The 17,773-nt window shown below is 42.4% G+C and overlaps 1 protein-coding gene across 1 annotated transcript in view; it reads left to right on the forward strand.

Moving 5' to 3' along the window:
- Positions 1–8,215, forward strand: part of AGBL1 (AGBL carboxypeptidase 1) — an 834,111-nt gene extending 825,896 nt beyond the window's left edge. The window contains exon 24 of the transcript XR_008994688.1: positions 7,450–8,215. The gene's annotated coding sequence lies outside the window, so the exon portion shown is untranslated. The remainder of the gene's footprint in view (positions 1–7,449) is intronic.
- The last annotated feature ends 9,558 nt before the right edge of the window (positions 8,216–17,773 follow it).

Genomic DNA, 17,773 nt, shown 5'->3' on the forward strand with positions numbered 1-17,773 from the left:
TGCTTGCAAAAGGTACATCTGATAAAGGTCACTGAAAGTACATAAAGAACTTCTGAAAATACATAAAGAACTCACCAATAAAAAAGCAAACTACTAGTGAAAAAGCACCGAAGACCTTAACAGAAACCTCACCAAAGAAGATAGACAGATGTCAAATAAGCAACTGGAAAGATGCTCCAAGTCATATGTCATCATGGAAATGAGAATTAAAACAACAATAAGGTATGACTACATACCTCTTAGGATGTCCAAAATCTAGAATGTAGACAGCACCAAACGCTGACAAGGATGTGCCCAGAAAGCTCATTCATTGCTTGCAGGACACAAACTGGTGGAGCCACTGTGGAAGACAGTGTGATGGTTTCTAAAACTAAATATACTCATCCCATGTGACCCAGTATCACACATCTTGGTATTTACTCAAAGGAGTAAAAAGAATTGATGTTCATACAAAACCTACACATAGATCTTTATAGAAGCTTCATGCATAATGGCCAGCACTTGGAAGCAGCCAACATGCCCCTCAGTAAGTGAATGGATAAATGAACTGTGGCCCGTCCAGATGCCCCATTATCCATGCCCCATTTTCCCATGAGTGTTTATTAAGCACTAACTTTGTGCTGAGCTGTTGAAAGCACCGGGGATGCAACAACGAACACAGATGATCCCTGGCCTAGGAGAAGAAGGGAGAAACAGTAAACAAGTACACAAAAAACAAGAGCATTTCAAATGCCATCAAGAAAAAAGAAAATGACATTGTCTGGGGTGTGAGGAGAAGGCAGCGTGAGGGTTGGTGTCTGGTCTCAAACTGGAATGCCCCGAAGAAAGTGGCCTTGCACAGATGTGCAGTGACTGCTGTCAGCACAGCTGCCCTGAGTGTCCACAGTGCCGGCAGTTAATCATCCCAAAGACAAGACTTCCCCGGACCTGCATGCAGAAGCTGATGGAAGTAAAAAGTAGCAAGTGAACAACAGAAGTATCCAGACAGCCCTCCTGTGAACTAGGCAAGGAGGGAAATGCAGTTTGCGGCGGTCGGCCTCAGGGCTGCACTCTCCTCTGGAAGGCGCTGAAAGATGCCAGCCTCCTGAGAGCCTGGGCTGTCTCCCAGTGACCCCTTCACCTCCATGCCCTCAGCACCCTGGCTTTCTGCTTTTCCAGGACCGGCTACCACAGTCATTCTCTGCTCCAAGACACACTGCAGGCCATTACCTCTCTCTTTTCCAGCATGAGGCACCAGAGGGGGGCTGTGATGGTGGGAGTTTCCGGTGCTGGAAAGAGGGGAGCACTTCCAGGCTCACTGAAACAACACCTCTTTGGTTCCTCTCTGGTGAGGCCACCTTGGCGAATATGGAAGAGAAAGGGTCTCAGTGACTCCTTTATCATTGCAATGCCTTGGTGTTTGGTTTGTTTTACCATTTTCCACATGGGGGACATTTCCATGTAACAGGAGTTCATCCTTTTGCCTTCCAAATTAAAAGGCAACAACATAAACAAAATACATGCTAATTTTGTCTGATTGCACCCTATGCAGCATTAATAATATGTATTTGTACTGGATTAGGGCTCAGCAAGGTAGGATTGAAATATTTCTATAAGGGGTGGCAATCTATCTCCCTGCATTTTCTAATGAACTTAAGTCCTGAAAGAATTTAAATAAAATTGTCTTCCTGGCTCAGGATTATTTTTCAGACCTAAGGACCTACCAAGTTTCACAAAATGGAACCAGGCTGTCAGGGGTTTGTGGAGTAACTGTCTCTTTCATTCTGCTGATTCCCAATCGTTTTTCATTCTCTTCCTTGATGTCACTTCCCTGGTTATGACTCATTGCCACGAAGTAATCGTAGCAGGATAATTACTATTTCCCACCTCACCCCCTGCCATCCTCCACTCACCTCCTCTGAATTTTCTCAAGGTTTAGCAACTGATTAGAATTGTGTGCAAAATTAAGATAGTTCAATTATGCGTGAGGACCTGAGAGGAATTTCAATGAGTGACCATATGCTTTTGAATGTGGACTCTGACACACATTTTGGCAAGCTTTTACTTTTTTTGGTCAATGTTGACAGCTCCCCAGGTAAGTGGGAAGTGGGATCAAGAGAGGAAAAATACATCTAAATAACATGTGACATAATTATATTATTATTATTGTCATTATCTTTGTCATTTTAGGGACCTCTTGTAGAGACCTGCATTTAAACCTTTAGTGACAGGCTGGTAGGCATAACACAGATACTACACATTGATATCATGGAAAGAACACTGAATTTCAAATTCTAAAAACCAGTTTGAGCCCTTGCTTTGTTACTAAATGTGTGTGTGATGCTGAGAACGTTGCCCGACTTGCCTGTACCCAGTTAGATCAGCAATAAAATGGATCATATCATAATAATTGGTCTGCCTCACAAAGTTGCTTGGGAATGAACAGAGGCCATTAGTGTGGAAACCTCCTTGAAAAACCAAAAGTACTATATGCATGAATGTGTGTTTGCTGTTAATTATGTTTTGGTCTCTTTCCTAATTTCTCCCATGATAATGACTAGCAGAAACCGGAATATTAAGGAAGAAGACAGCAAAGTCAAAAACAGAAATCCAGGGCAGCCCAATCAACAAAAAAGAACTAGAAATAATCAGAAAAAAAATCCCTCACTTCTTGTAAATAAAATGATTATTTGATTGTAAATGAGTAGCATAAGACTTGGCATAATTATGCCAATTTTTTGTCAGCAAAATTTAAGATAATTTCAACTCTATTTAAAATGCCACTGATTGGCATACTGGACCAGAAGTTAGGTTACTAGGTATTACATAAACTTCGAAATAAAATGGCTGTGCGTCCTTGAGCAGATCACTTCTGTGAAGTCTGATTTTTCTGGATAATAAACTCTCTCAGTCTTGCTAATTCTGGGATGTAAAAATAAGAGGACAAGCAAGTTCTTTGTCTGGAACATGGGTCATCTGTGTCAGCATTCTGGGAATTCTGGGCATCAAAGCAGAGCATGATTTCCCCCATCCCTTTGCAAGTGAATAAGAGCCACCATCCACAGGTCAGGAGCTGCTGGAGAATAAGCCACGGGTCCGGTGTTGTTCATAGCAGCAATGCCTTGACACTCCATCAATGTTTACCATTAACCATCACAACAGAGCTTTTCTAGCTCTTTCTTTCATGCTCTAGAGGTTGTTAGTACCTTAGGAGCACAGCAGATAGAGTGGTTGGGCACCCAAAATGGTGGGCGCTGGATACGTGAGGGGGTCATCCTCCTGGCATGCTCACCTCTTCTGGAATGATGGTGGCACTCAAAGGAGGCACCCATCAAGGCCTCATGTTAGAACAGTGGGAAACCAGGTACTAGGCACTCTACCTGCTCATCTTCCTTGGCCTTCAATCTTTGTGTACTGTGTATCTGTGAAATTTGTGTATGAGGAAGACACAAATGCTCAAGGTAATGTATTTAATTGATGTAATTTTTGCACGTGATATAATGAATAGCATTTAATTTGGGGGCTAGCACCAAGGGGTTGCCATGCCAACATCCCACTTTAAAAGATGATCCGGCCCTTGTCCTTCGAGCTCTAACTCTAATCTCAAGTTCAGATGGACATCTCAGATGCCCTAGTTTATATCAAGCACAATCTCCAGTCCTGGGAAGAGGGCTTGCCTCAAGGGAAAAGTGCACACACAGAAAGCCATGGCCTTCAAAAGCCAAGATAATGAGACCAGCAGAAGGGCTGTAACTCTCCTGAATCACCGTCTCCCAGGCGACCCATGGTTGTGTCAGGCTGCTGCAGACACTAGTCATTTCAATGCTGATGAGAGACATGGTTGCTAACAATCCAGTGATCTGTGTTCCAGGGTTATTGACAACATTAATCAATCTTAAGCAGGTCATTTAATTTAATCTATTGAGCCTTTGTATCCCTATGTGTATAATGAGGCCATCGTTCCAGCAAAACAGAATTGAGCACTTTTGCTGCTACTCTGGGCTCTGACAGTAAATCGGAGATTGCCGTGTGACGTTAGTTCTCTTTCACACCTCACATTCTTTCTCAAAACACTGCTCTAAGAAGTCTCCTGCTGGTCAAGCAGAATAGACACGTGAGATGCAGCATATCTGAAGTTCTTAGAGAAGGAGTTGCTTCAGTGCAAACAAGGGTCACCAGTGGCATTGGTGCAGTTGAAACATTTAGCAACCAACTCGACTGAAAGAAGTTTGTGGGGGGGGGGGGCATGCTCGGTGGTAGGCATTTACGGCTTTTCATGGGGTAAATACTCCAACTGCAACCATTTCAAACTACAATACAACATCAACTGGTTTGCAAAATTCTCAAAAATTTTACAAGTGGCTCTTATGAGCTATGACACCCTAGCTCTGGCACACGTTAGCGGTTAGCACCCATCAAGGCCTCATGTTAGAACAGTGGGAAACCAGGTACTAGGCACTCTACCTGCTCATCTTCCTTGGCCTTCAATCTTTGTGTACTTGGTATATATCTGTGAAAATTGTGTATGAGGAAGACACAAATGCTCAAGGTAATGTATTTAATTGATGTAATTTCCTGACTGAGGTGTCCTAGAATCTGCAAACTCAATGAAATTGAATGCAAAAGGGTACATATAACTATTCACATTTTTCTGGGTAGTTGATTCCTAGTTTGCACCAGACATTTGATGAATTGACGATCCAAATAAAAACCACTAGCTAGATGATATCTGTAGAAGATATTACAGTAAAGGGCTGCCTCAATTCTCCTTCTACATATCAGGAAGACTGCCTTCCTCTGTACTTCAACAAGGCCCTGGGACAAGTGGAAGGTGTCACTTCCAGGACAAAGCTGTGCATTTGGAAGATACATGTCTTGGTCTCTAGGTGACTTTATGGAGCAGAAGCCCTGCCAACCCACAGGAGGTATGTAGCGTAGTAAGAAATGACCTGGGATTGAGGGGGTAAATGTGATAGCACAGAAAAATATCTACACCATTCTGATCAATACAACCAAAATGGTGCTTTTCAGACCTTAAATTGTATAAACTTGAATAAATGATCTGCGATGACAGTTGCAGTCCTAAATGGATTTACTAATCCATGACTAATCCTTCCCTGGATCTGCGGCTCTGCGGTGAGTCGTCATCTGCAGCCCTTATTCCAACCCTAGGTTATTCCTTCAAATCTTGTCCTGGTTTTCAGACCGTACATTTGTTCTCCTGCTGGTCACACTTTCTTCAAATCTACTTTCTGAGCATCTCGACTGCACCATGGGGCCACTGTCCCCCATTAAGGGCATGAGTTACCATGTGTTAAGGGCTGATATCATAAGCCCTGTAACTATAGGAATTTAGGAGGCCTTTGCAGTACATCATATCATACCAATAGCAATCTTGGTGAGAGTTATGTATGGCATATCCAAAAAATGATCGACTTTGTAGACGTGACCTTGGCTAAGGCAGTTCTTTTTCATTCCATTCTGAGAGACTTTAATTCTCTCTGGAACCAAAAACTCCCCAGTGAGTTTATAATACAGCCTGAAGTTTCATCATTAGAAGTTCCATCATTGGTCAAATAAACATCATGCCTAATGGAAACTTCCCTGGGCAGGGCATGAATCAATTATCAGTCACTCCTATCATTATAGGATTAGTGATACTTAAGAGAATTCATCCCTGGAAGTTGGATGAGAGCAATGCACTAAAGAATTAGAATTTTTGTGAGTGAAGAGAAATGAGTGAGAGAAAAAACAGGAATTCATCCCTGGAAGTTGGATGAGAGCAATGCACTAAAGAATTAGAATTTTTGTGAGTGAAGAGAAATGAGTGAGAGAAAAAACAGGTCATTTGGGAGCAAGAATCTTGCCTAAGGAAACCACCTTTAAATCCCTCAGCAATGTCTGGCTTAGTAAAAGGAGGTATAACTGTTATTGACATTTCCTGTATGAGAAAAATGGAAGCCTGGAAGCCAGAAAAGCTAAATATCTTGTCTTCGGTAACACAGCTTATAAATGATGAAGGATTGATTTAAACCTGTGGTGGTGGTGGTGTCGATTCCAAATGCAGGATATTTTTATTCAGTCTGCCTCTAAAATGTGGAAGTAGTCTTGTTTTCTGAGACTTCTTTTCATCTAGAAGTCATGGACCAAAATGTTTTGTGAAGGAGAGTCAGAAGCACATGGGTTAGTATGGTGGAGACCAAATTCAAGGAGCAACTGGTAATAAATATAAACCTATTGATAATGACCAAATTCAAGTTGCTCATTCCTGTCTGGAAAGGATGAAGGGTCCACAAGAGCATGGAAAGAAGAGGCTTGACCTGCAGCCATCTGTCCAACCCACTCATGCATTTACTTTTTCTTAAATAACAGTTCTCTCTGGCCTTCCTCCCATGGCAGACACTGTCCTGTCTACAGAGGGGAAGAACACAAACTGCCCTCGTAAGTTAACAGTGTGGAGACAGTGCGACCATCAATGATAAATTAATAAACAAAACTCAGATATGGCAAATGTTATAAAAGAGAAATAATTTCAATTTCACTCTTCTGTGAAACCTTCCAGTGCAGGGATGGGGTGAAGACAGGCTTATGATATCTAAAATGGTTTTTTCTTTGGTCAAAGACAATATGATGTGGCAGAAATTACCCCACCACCCCAAACCCCAAGAAACCCCATGCAAACAAGGCTATAAGGATGAGGATGTAGATATAAGGAAGAGAAGCACATAAAACCAAAAAACCAAATAAGTCATAGTAATAAACACAAAAATCAAATAGCAGGATACATAATGTAGTGGGGAGGTGGGGCACGGGGAAGGCAGTAGAGCACAGAGAAGATAAGTAGTGACTCTATAGCATCTTACTACACTGATGGACAGTGACTGTAATGGGGTATGTGGGGGGGACTCGATAATGGGGGGAATCTAGTAATCACAGTGCTGCTCATGTAATTATGTATTAATGATACCAAAATAAAAAATACAAAAAGAATCAAATAGCAAGAATTTTCAGCCTCGGCCTTCCCAGAGATGACCAGCACCAGACAAAGCAAAGCAAAGTGAATGACCACAGCGACTGGGGATTTGAAATAACTGGGCTCAGGGTTCGGGTCTGCACTTGCAAACAGCCTAGACAGGAAAACCAGGTAAGATTTTATCCAAAGAAAACTAAGGATAATGAGTTACAAGGGACCCAAAATACGGGCTAATGATGACCAGGTGCATGTTCTCTGTAACTGTTTCCTATTCCCCATATAACTATGTGACATATGTCTAAATAAACAACAAATATAGCTTTGTGTGGGCCTATAATGGGTGAGAGATATTATTAGGTTTATGGTTATATCACATTATTTTAAGTGCCCATTTGGGGCCAAAAAATATAAAATAGCACCATTTTTAGAGACTGCAAAATCATATACTCTTACTGCAAAAGTAAGCTCATCTAGTCTCCTTCATTTTCTATCTCCAGGCAAAGATGAACATCTGGAAGCTTTCCATGTGGACCCCGGTGAAGGCAGTTCTCCAGGACTTCCCCATGGTGGCCTTACCTGGAGCTTCCTGGAACTTTGGTTATTCATTTTCAGTGGTCCATGAAGGACAGCTTGCAAAGAGAATCTGAAAACCAGGACAAGATCTGAAGGAAGGATCAGGGTATTAGAGATGCCACAGTTTCTACAGTCAGACACTAATGGGTTCAAATCCAAGCTGAGTTAATTTCTATGTGAACACGGGCCTAAGCCAATTAACCTAAGGATTCTATCAGTCAGGATCGAGCTGGGATTCAAAAGTCATCCGAATATTCAAGCAGAGGAATTTAATTCAGGATTTACACAGATAATGAGAGAGCTTAGAAGTCTAATAGAGGATAGTCAGTCAATCCTCCAGTCAATTTGCAATAGCAGGAGGCCACCTCTACCTTCCACTAGAGGGAATAGAGGGTGGGACCGTTCAAGGACTAGGAGCACCTTCAAAGTTGGCATCATGACAGGGCTTTTGTCAGAAGCTAAAACCAAAGTAGAGATGAAGAGATGAAGCCACTGCAGGAGACCTGGGGCAGAGACAGGGAGATAGAAATATTCTGACCTCCTTTCCATCAGCCACTTCCCGATTCCCATCAGTACCTAGACATGTCCAAACCTAGCCAGACAGCTCCTGACCTAGAAGCCTGGAAAACAGCCTGAAGGGGTCAGTAGTCCTCCAATATAGAGCTCATTGAATGTGCCTGCGCATTCACAAAAGGTTATTATTATTAAAACTATCACTGTCAACAAATATTTAAAGTGTAACTTTATTTATGCTGATAAATATTCAACAACTGACTCTCTGGAGAAAAGCTCTGATTTGTTCTTGGTTTCCATGGTGTGAATATTCCCATCATGGCTAGTTTCAAACATCCAAAGTGAAGGCAGTGAACATGGCAGTGAGAAGACTGACTCATCAAGTGAGGGTGAGCATTCCAGCAATTCAGCGCAGGGCTGAAAGCAGGCGCATCAAAACTGGCAAACACACTTGTACAGTTTCAGAAGAACAGCACCAATACTAATAGTTAAAAATTGCAAAGGAACAGGACTTCTTGTTCTGTTTAATCAGACCTTCTGAGATATGGACTATACCCCCTTCTGGGTCCATAAATCCCTCATTACTTGGAGCCATGTTACTAGCTAGTTGGTCATTCTTTGTAAATATTTTTGAGAAGACCTGTATTACATAGGTTATAAACCATGACATTTCAAGTGTTTGCTCTCCAGAGAAATCATCCTAAACCTCCACATTGCTTTGTAGCCAAATTATAATCACTGGCTCTCATGAACTCCTTTCTCTTGATGTCAGTGGGATGACACCAGCCTTAATTACCTGAATTCTCAGTAGGAATTGGTTTGCATCTCATATTTTTATGCAAACAAGATCATGATGCTATCTTGATGCTTCCTCAGACTGTCTTTCCCCATACCTCTCGCTCCCTTTGTCATTCTGTCCCTGGACAAAGGACAAATTGACAGAGCTTCTCAACCACTGATGTACAACGTGCTTGGCTTTCTGATTCACTGAATTCTGTGATTATGTGAAGGTACTATGGACATCACTAGACATGCCCCTTCTAAGAAGCTCTCTGCATGCAGAGTTCTTCATTACTAATGCTTTCCACTGTGTAGGAGGGCATCTCTTGGGCATACATTGATCCATGTATCTTTGTGTGGCATTGGTACATCTGAGGGTATGTTCAAGAGTATAGTTATCGTGACTACTAATGCAAGTATTCCAATATCTGGCCAAATATGTATGAAAAGAAATTGACAACCTTATTTTGAAGTGTATGGATATACAAAGAGCTTAAAATAGCCAAAATAACTCTGGAAAGGAAGAACAAAGTTGTGGTAGTGGAATGGTCTCATTTCAAGACTTAATAAAGCTATCAACTAAAGATAGTATGATATTGACATACAGATAGATAGATGGATTAATTAATGGAACAGAAATAGAACTACATATGTACAGACAACTAATTTTGAATAAACTTGCAAAGGCAACTTGGTAGGGGAAGGATAGTCTTTTTTACTAAATGGTGATTGAATAATTGGATATCTGTATCCAAAAAAAAAACTTCAACTCGTACCTCCTAAAATATACAAAATTTAATTCAAATGGATCATAAACCTAACTGTAAAACCTAAAACTGAAAAGAAACAGAGGAAAACCTTTGTGATGTTGGGTTAGGAAAAAGATTTCATAAATAGGATACCAAAAGCACAGCCCCGAACATTTCACAAATTGCTAAATTGGACTTCATCAAAACTAAAAACTTGTTCACACACCTCTATTAAGAGATTAGAACACAAGCCACAGAGTGGGAGAAAATATTTTCCAAACATTTATATGATAAAAGACCTTGCGTTCAGAATATATAAATAATCAATAATAATAAAAACCTAATAAAGAAGTTGGCAAAACACTTGAAATACTTCCCAAAGAGAGATATAGGTGGCAAATAAGTGCATGAAGAGATGTTTAACATCATTAATCATTAGGAAAATGCAGATGAAATCCACAATTAGACACTAATACATTTCTATTAAAATGATAAAAATTAAAGGAAAAAAATAACCATGTCAACTGTTAACTTGGCAAGGATATGGAGGAACTAGAAAGCTTATACACTGTTGTTTGGAATGTAAAATGGTACAATTTGGAAAACAGCTTGGCAGTTTCTTTACAAGTTGGATATAACCTAGGTATATAATCCAGCCATTCCACTCCTAAGAATTTAACCAAGAGAAATGAAAGCATCTATTCATACAAAGACTGGGGAGCAAATAAATGTTCATGGCACCCTTCCATATACTATCCAAACATCGGAAGCAGCTGGGAAATAGATTGACAAACTGTGGTATGTCCATACAAGGGGACCACCAGCAACAAAAAGCATGAGACACTGAAACACACCACACAATGGTGTGTATGAAAATAATGAATCCAAAATAATTATGCTGAGTGAAAGAGCCAGCCAAATAAACATGAGCTACGTGACTCCATTTAGATAAATCTCTAGAAAATTCAAACTAATCTATAGTGACAGCAGCATGTCGGTGATTGCTCAGCGTGGGGAGAGATGCAGGCAAGAGGGAAGACAGAGGCGCAGGAGGGGGAGTTGTGGGATAATTGGTATGTTCACTGTCTTGATCATTGGTGATGGCTTCACAGGGGTATGCACATGTCAAAACTTATCAAATGATACACTTTAAATGTGTATACCTTATTGTATGTCAATTACACCTTCATAAGCTGTTTAAAAAGAGAGAGAGAGAGAGAACTGTCGGAACCATAAATCAAGCTGTTGAGCATGGTACAGACATGATATATGCTGCAGAACAGTAAGGATTGGAAGGGAATTCGGGCAGAGATTGAAAAGGCCTTCTGAGCCATGAAAGGAGTTTGTGATTATTCTTAAAGGAATAGAACATTTTGAAGTCGTGTGTGTGTTCTCTGTAAAGTTAGTTCATGCTTTCCTTTTCAGTTGATTTTTATTTACCTCTTAATAAAGTTATCAAGCCAAACCAACCAAACAAAAAAATAACGAAAACCAAAACATGACCCTTTTCCCAACACGTACATCCTACACACTCAACCACAATCTGCCCAAAACTTCCTCACCCTATGGGACCATCCTCAGAACCTCTGATCTCATCACAACATGCTGATGAAGATTGACATACTAAACAGGCTCCTCAAATAGTGAGTTATTTTCCATGGATATTCATGGAAGACAGTTTCTCCATAATCCATTCACTATAGAGAAAGCTAAATCAGTTTGTTTTACCCCTGCCTGCCTGTCTTCACTTCCCAGCGGAAAGAAGACCTCTGGAGTTCAGGGTTCTGCAGAGGTCTTAAATCCTAAGCTCTGCCCTTTTGTCATAACCTGGGACTGATCAAAATGTCTTATTGAAACCCAGGTTTCCTGTATGTGAAAAGGGCTTAGTCGCACAAGCCTCGCAGTGTCGTAGTGAGAATGAGAAGCTTCATCGTATGCAAAGCCGCCAGCAGAGACTCACACACGGTTGAGGTCAATCCTGTCTCGTCAGCTTTCATCTCTCGCTCAGAAATACCTCCACCAGATCATGAGGTTAAAATATCACATATTGTTCCTCTGTTACAAATTTAGTTGGGTGTAAATCCATAATCTGTTCATAAGAAGCATTGTTTTAAGTTTTTTTTTTTTTTTTTTTTTTTTTAATGCACAAAACTAAGGCTGTCATTATGAGAAAGACAGATTCAAAACTGGCTTGGGTAGGAGCCCTGGCCTGGACTTTAATCAACACAGCCAGTGTTTTCCAGTCAGGGCCAAATTCTTGTGACATGTAATACAAAATTTATGAAATTACTGAAGCTGATTTATAAGCTGATAGGGGATAATATAACCATATAGAGCTGGTTGCAAAATAACCAGAGGGAAAAATTGAAGTCTTATTAAAATGACCTCAGTCATTTTATCTCATACCTATGCTGGATAAATAGTCATTTCTGTAGGATCCATAAGCACCAGAAACCCCCTTTTTCTAATGCATCAGGCACCAAAGCTAGAATTCATCCCAGGAAATGAGGCTCATATCAAAATGAAGTCAATAAACTTATATTAAGTGTCCACTCCATGCCAGCCTCTCGGATGGGCAGACATTAAAAACACATTTCCTGTTAAGGGCCCTCAGAATAACGGAGAAGGCAAACATGTCAACAGATCAGCAGCTAAGATACAGTGTACTGAGAGGACACAAATACGGGAGAGGTCAGGAGAAGTGTTACTGGAAAAATAAGTCAATGGTTACATTCCAGAAACACGCACATCTTCTGACCTCAGATTTCACTGCTTAAAAAAAAAAAAGGCCCAACATGGGTGTGACTGCTGCTAGGCCAATTCACCAAACTGGGCTAATACCCAACCTAACCTCCCCAAGAAATGTAATCAGTGGGGTATTTTCTGGTCAGCATTGATAATCCATCACATGTCTCCTCTCTATTCCCCAAAGGAATCAACCTAATAAGACCCTTTGTCCCCAAATGAAGGTGGTCTAGCCTTTCTGTTTATGACTTTCTTGTCCTACCAACTCAGCCAAGTTTCTGGAGGACAGAGATTCTGTTTTCCCAGCAATAAAACACTTATTATTCATTGTTCCATGTTTATTGAAACGATGTAAGATCAAAAGATGCAAGTTCTTGGGATGATGAAAGAATATACTTTTCACATTTTGCCAGACATGGTCTTGGAGTCTTCCCACAATTCCTTCCCTGCAAGATGGACATGTTGTTCAGTGGGTGCTATACTGCAAGGAATAGGGCTTTTGCTTATCTTCAGTAGGTACGTTTCCACCCAAATCCCCCTGCCAAATATATTGAGAGTCAACCAGTAGAAATGGAGTGAGAGCTGGGAAGAGTCTAGTGCTTTTTTAGAAGCTTAAGACTGTAATAGCAATATTCACACATTTAAGTTTCCAAGTCAGAAAGATTCTTCACGCTGTGAATCTGGCCACCCAGTAACTTTTGCACTTCCTGACATCTGTCACAATAAAAGATCATGGGGCTCTTTGTTTGAAATCCTGTATTAGCCAAGCTTTCCACTAATGGTTTTGTATACATCACCCCATTCCACCACAAGAACCCTCTGATGCAGGATTTTTTTTTCATGCCTGAAGATTAGAAAATAGAAATCAAGTTAAATGAAGAAAATTGAACAAAGTCTACAGTAGAAAAAGTATAGGGTTTATAACCAAATCAGGTTTCCTTCAGAGTCCAGAAGTTTTCACCACCCCACACAAGGCTCAGAAAAGCCATTTGGTCTAGTCTACTTTCTAATAGAGGTCTGGACAACTGGTCACCCCCCTCTTTTATTTGTTAAATGCTGGAGAAGAGGTTCCATGAAGACTATAACCGACTATCTCTAATTCCAAGATTCCCAAACTCCAGAATATTTATTTTACACCTTCAAGATTATTTATTACTATTCAGATTTAGATTGCCCTGTTTTTCACTGAAATAAATCTGTTCCAAAAGGCACTTTCTATCATTACTGGGCACAGAATAATGATTAAGAGCACACAGTGGGTACAAATCCCACCTCAACCACTCATTAGCTGTGTGATCTCAGATAACCTACTTCACCTCTCTCTGCCTTAGTTCCTTCATCTATAAAAATAAATAAGACAGTACCCAACTCATAGGGTTGCCATGAGGATTAGATGAAAACATGGTAAATACAATGATGCCTGTGAGGGGAAAATATTTAAGAACTATTAGCTACTGTTATCACTAGTACATAAATGGAAAACCCAACTCACCTTCTATAAACCAAAGGTAACCACCTAAGCCAATACAAGGAAAACAAGCCATTAGTATTAAATTCTAGCCATAGGGCTGATCTCAAGGGCCACCAGCCTCAGGCTTACAACCTCTTTGTTAAAAGGCAGTATTACTAAGTGCACCAAACTGAGACTTTCTGTCGGGTATAGTCAAAAGGATTAAACGCAACTGAAAGGAAAGTAATTTTCTGTACATGATTCAATGGCATTTGCTTCTGTGCCCAAGCACCACCTGAAAACAGGAAGTACTGTGAGCTGGACGTGAAGCACATGTTTGTAAAGCTGTGCTGTGAAGTGCACTGGTGCACAGAGGCAAATGAGTTCCTCACCTCTCCACCAGTCCACATTCTGCTCCTGAGATAAAACTGTCACGATCATGTCTCTGTCCCAAGAGATTGTGACAACTGCTAGACATGCATTCTATATTGCACATCCCCTAATGGATGGCATCTTAAATTTTATTCCACACTTGACCCAGAGCCACATAGGAGGTGGCCCATATTAAAAGTCAAATAAATGTGGACATGGGGGAGGAGAGCAGCCACGCATGAGAATGAGAATGCACCCAAGGGGTCAGGGTTCAGCCAGGAAGGGGGTCTGCTCTACAAGGAATCAGATTGTTGAAATTCATAAGCAAACAGAGTCCATTGTCCAATTTAAGATACGATAATGGGCGTCAGGACGCTAATGCTGCCTGCCAGCACGTGCTTCATCCAGGGGAACCTAGAAGGAAGCATTGGCTAGACCTGGAAAGGCCTCAGGCTGACTCTGTCATCAAGTCTGCAGTCAGCAAGAGCTGACAGTCTGAGGATCCACAGAGGGTTGGAGAATTGGATGGAAAGAAACACTAGCAACTGGCTACAGGGAAAAGGCATTCACCTTTCTCTTTCCTCTTCTTACTCATTACAACAAACAAACAAAAAAGATATCAGGCACCTTTATGTGGGTCATCCTCTGTTACCGTACTGGACAGGTATGTTTATGTGTCTAAAGTCTTATGGTTCAGTAAGAGATACCTGCCCAAGTAAGTATAGTCCTGAGATGTAAAGTTAAATGAATAGAATAGAGGAAGCTGGTAAGGATGGTAAGATGCACACTATGAAGCTAGGGTGAAGGGCAGAAGAGATGGAGGGTGGCATGCAAGCCAGTGTGTGCGGGAAGGGCAAGCCGCATCCTAGGAATGGCAGGTAGTTGGATGAAGCAGGAATGTGGCACAGAGCTTGAGGAACCGAGTGCTCTGGGCTGGAGCCAGTTAAAGCAGAGTCTTTGAATGGCAAGCTCAGGAGCTTCCAGTGCTAAAAGCAAAATCCATCTTGCCTTAAACTCTGCTGAGGAGCACAGACTCTGAGACACCAACCAGTCTTCTCGGGTGCCTGTGACAATGTGTCGTGTCCTCTGCCACTGCCGCCGGCTCCAGACGCAAGCGTCAGCGTGTCGATGTACTCACTGACCCCCTGCACTGCCTGCAGCCCATGCACACTCCAGCTTTGGGAGATGATGTGTGTCTTGCTCAAGAGCTGGAAGCCAAATAAAGCTCCAGATGCCCAGATGATTGGGTGGGGTGGGGTGGGCCAAGGCACCCTGCCCCACAGCCAGAGGGTGGGAGCTTGGGGAAACGAGCAGAGGGAGGAAGTGAATCTTGGAGCGTTTCTGAGATCCCACTCACCGCGTGTCCGGGCTCACCACTCTGCAGCTAGACATCGACCGTCCATTCTTTCTCTCCTCTTCTCTGCCCGGACCTGGGATGAATGCCCCCCTGCTGAGCAGCGAGGAGGGTTCATTTCCATTTGATCACTTTTGTCATTTCTGCTTTTCTCCCTCTGCATTATTTTATTACGGCTGAGGTCGGTTGCTGTAACTTAGCAGGCGATTAATGCCCTTCCTTCATCCTGCAGCTCCTTTGAAGCTTTTCCTCTCAACCTGGTCCCTCTTTGCTCAGCTTCCTTACCCTGGCCGCCTTCCGTTGAGGCACCTTAATGGGAAAAGGAAACTCATTTACGAGGTGACTCAGCCTCCTGTGCTCCCCTGACCTTCCGGCCAGGCTGGAGGCAGCAAGCAGGGCGTCCGATGATCAGATAGTCTCTTTGTCCAGGGAACTGCTTTCTGGAGTCACACCTGCTCCAGGTGATGAGAGAAGAGGAGGGGTTCCCCAGGAAGGTCCCAGCACGGGCGTGCAAAGAAGGTGCCGTGTGGGGCACTCCCCAGGTGGTCTTGGGACAAGAGGACAAGGGGTGGCTCCTGTGTGAGGTGTCATCTTGTCACGTTTCATTGTCTGCGACTATGTGCTGGATTTGGAGGTTTTGGAGATGGCAGTACTCCGGATTCCCACTGAGTCTTGAAGCCTGACTTCTTTCACTCAGTTTCTTATAATTTCATGAGCTTTGCCACCAAGGATGCACCACGAGATGAAAAACCAGTGTGGTATTTGGGGACAAGAGCCCTATTACAGGGTAAGCATGAATGGTTATATTTAAGAAAATCCTCCTTGGAGATATAGAGGGAAGGAAGGAAAACCAAAGGAAATGAGGGAACTGAAGAAGTGGTTTAGTGAGGGCACGACTCCGATGACTCACTGGTCAGTATTTAATACTTGGCGAATCTGAGAGGCCAAGTCAGGTCTTCCAGGGTCTTTCTATCTATCCACGGCGGGTACATGGCAACTGCAGAAGCCCCCAACCCAACTAGCATAATCTGAAGGAATGTTGAATTGCAGTCACTTCTTCTTTACATTAATAAGACAGGGGCTCAAAGATTTTTTTTTTTTTTTTTACAATTCCTAGAACATGTGAAATTTTAAAATTGCAACCTACAAAAACATAAAAATAAAAAAAATCATCTTATTTTCCAACCTAGGATAAGTTGAATGGGGGAAAAGTAATTTTATCTGGCCTGTGAAACTTGAGAAGATAGACATTATCATTATTATTGTTTTACTTTTCCAAAGAGAGCTGCTCTGGATGGGCACCGTTTAGGGTCAGGACATTTTTGGCAGGCAAGATTTTTCAGCAGGGTTTATCTTGTGCAACAAACACCTACTCATCTTTTTGCATCCTTCCCGTGGATTAGACGAGACTTCACAGGAGCCCGGACAGTTGGTTTGGATGCAGCGGGATGGTGCGTGAGCATTCACCGTGCAGCAGAGCAGTCAGTTTGCCCAGACTGCCTCTAGAGCGGCTGAGACTGCCTGGCTCCCTGCCTCTTTATCTGCTCTTCCCCATCCAACCTCTTTCAGATCTGGCGCATCTTCCCATAGGGTATCCAGTTTGCACATGTGCCAAGAATTGTGCGGGTCCTGGATGAGAAATATATGGGAAGACAGACTTTGAAGCTGTTCAGGCTCCAGCTCCCAGATTCTGACTCTGCCCACTGCCTGCGCACATTGGTCCCCGTTGCTCCACCTCCTTCAGCCACAGTTTATGCCTCATCCGTCTTAGGACATAAGCCCCCACCCGTCCTTATAGAACTCTGGGCTTGCAGTAGAATGGAAATTTTGGCTGCTTTTAGCTCTCTTTTACTAACCTGCCCAAATAAATACTCACTGAACGAATGAGCACATGAGGAGCGACTGCCCCCTCCTCTGAAGATCTGCTCATCTGAGCCATCGTGTCCACTTCCAGATGTCCCTCCAGGGCCTGGAAAACTTGCCTGTTCAGAGTGAGCTGGACCCTGGATGACTGCGGAGGCTGTTCTTTCCATGTTGTGAGACCTTTGAAACTTTGCTTGTCTGCGTTTCCCGTGTCTGGGGAGCCTGAGCTCCCACATACGCCATTGGACAGTGAGAAGCAGCCTTTTTTTTTTTCCTGGTGGGCAGCAAGAAGGCCCCTCAACCCCAGGAAAGGAAGGATTTAATGTTTCTTAACTCCATAAATCTGCCCTCATTCTGCTGGAATCACCGAAACCGAAACCTGATTCCGATGTATTTTGTGTAACTACTACTGGCTGCTGCCC

Source organism: Manis pentadactyla, chromosome 18 (genome assembly GCF_030020395.1).
Source record: "Manis pentadactyla isolate mManPen7 chromosome 18, mManPen7.hap1, whole genome shotgun sequence".
Taxonomy (NCBI): Eukaryota; Metazoa; Chordata; class Mammalia; order Pholidota; family Manidae; genus Manis; species Manis pentadactyla.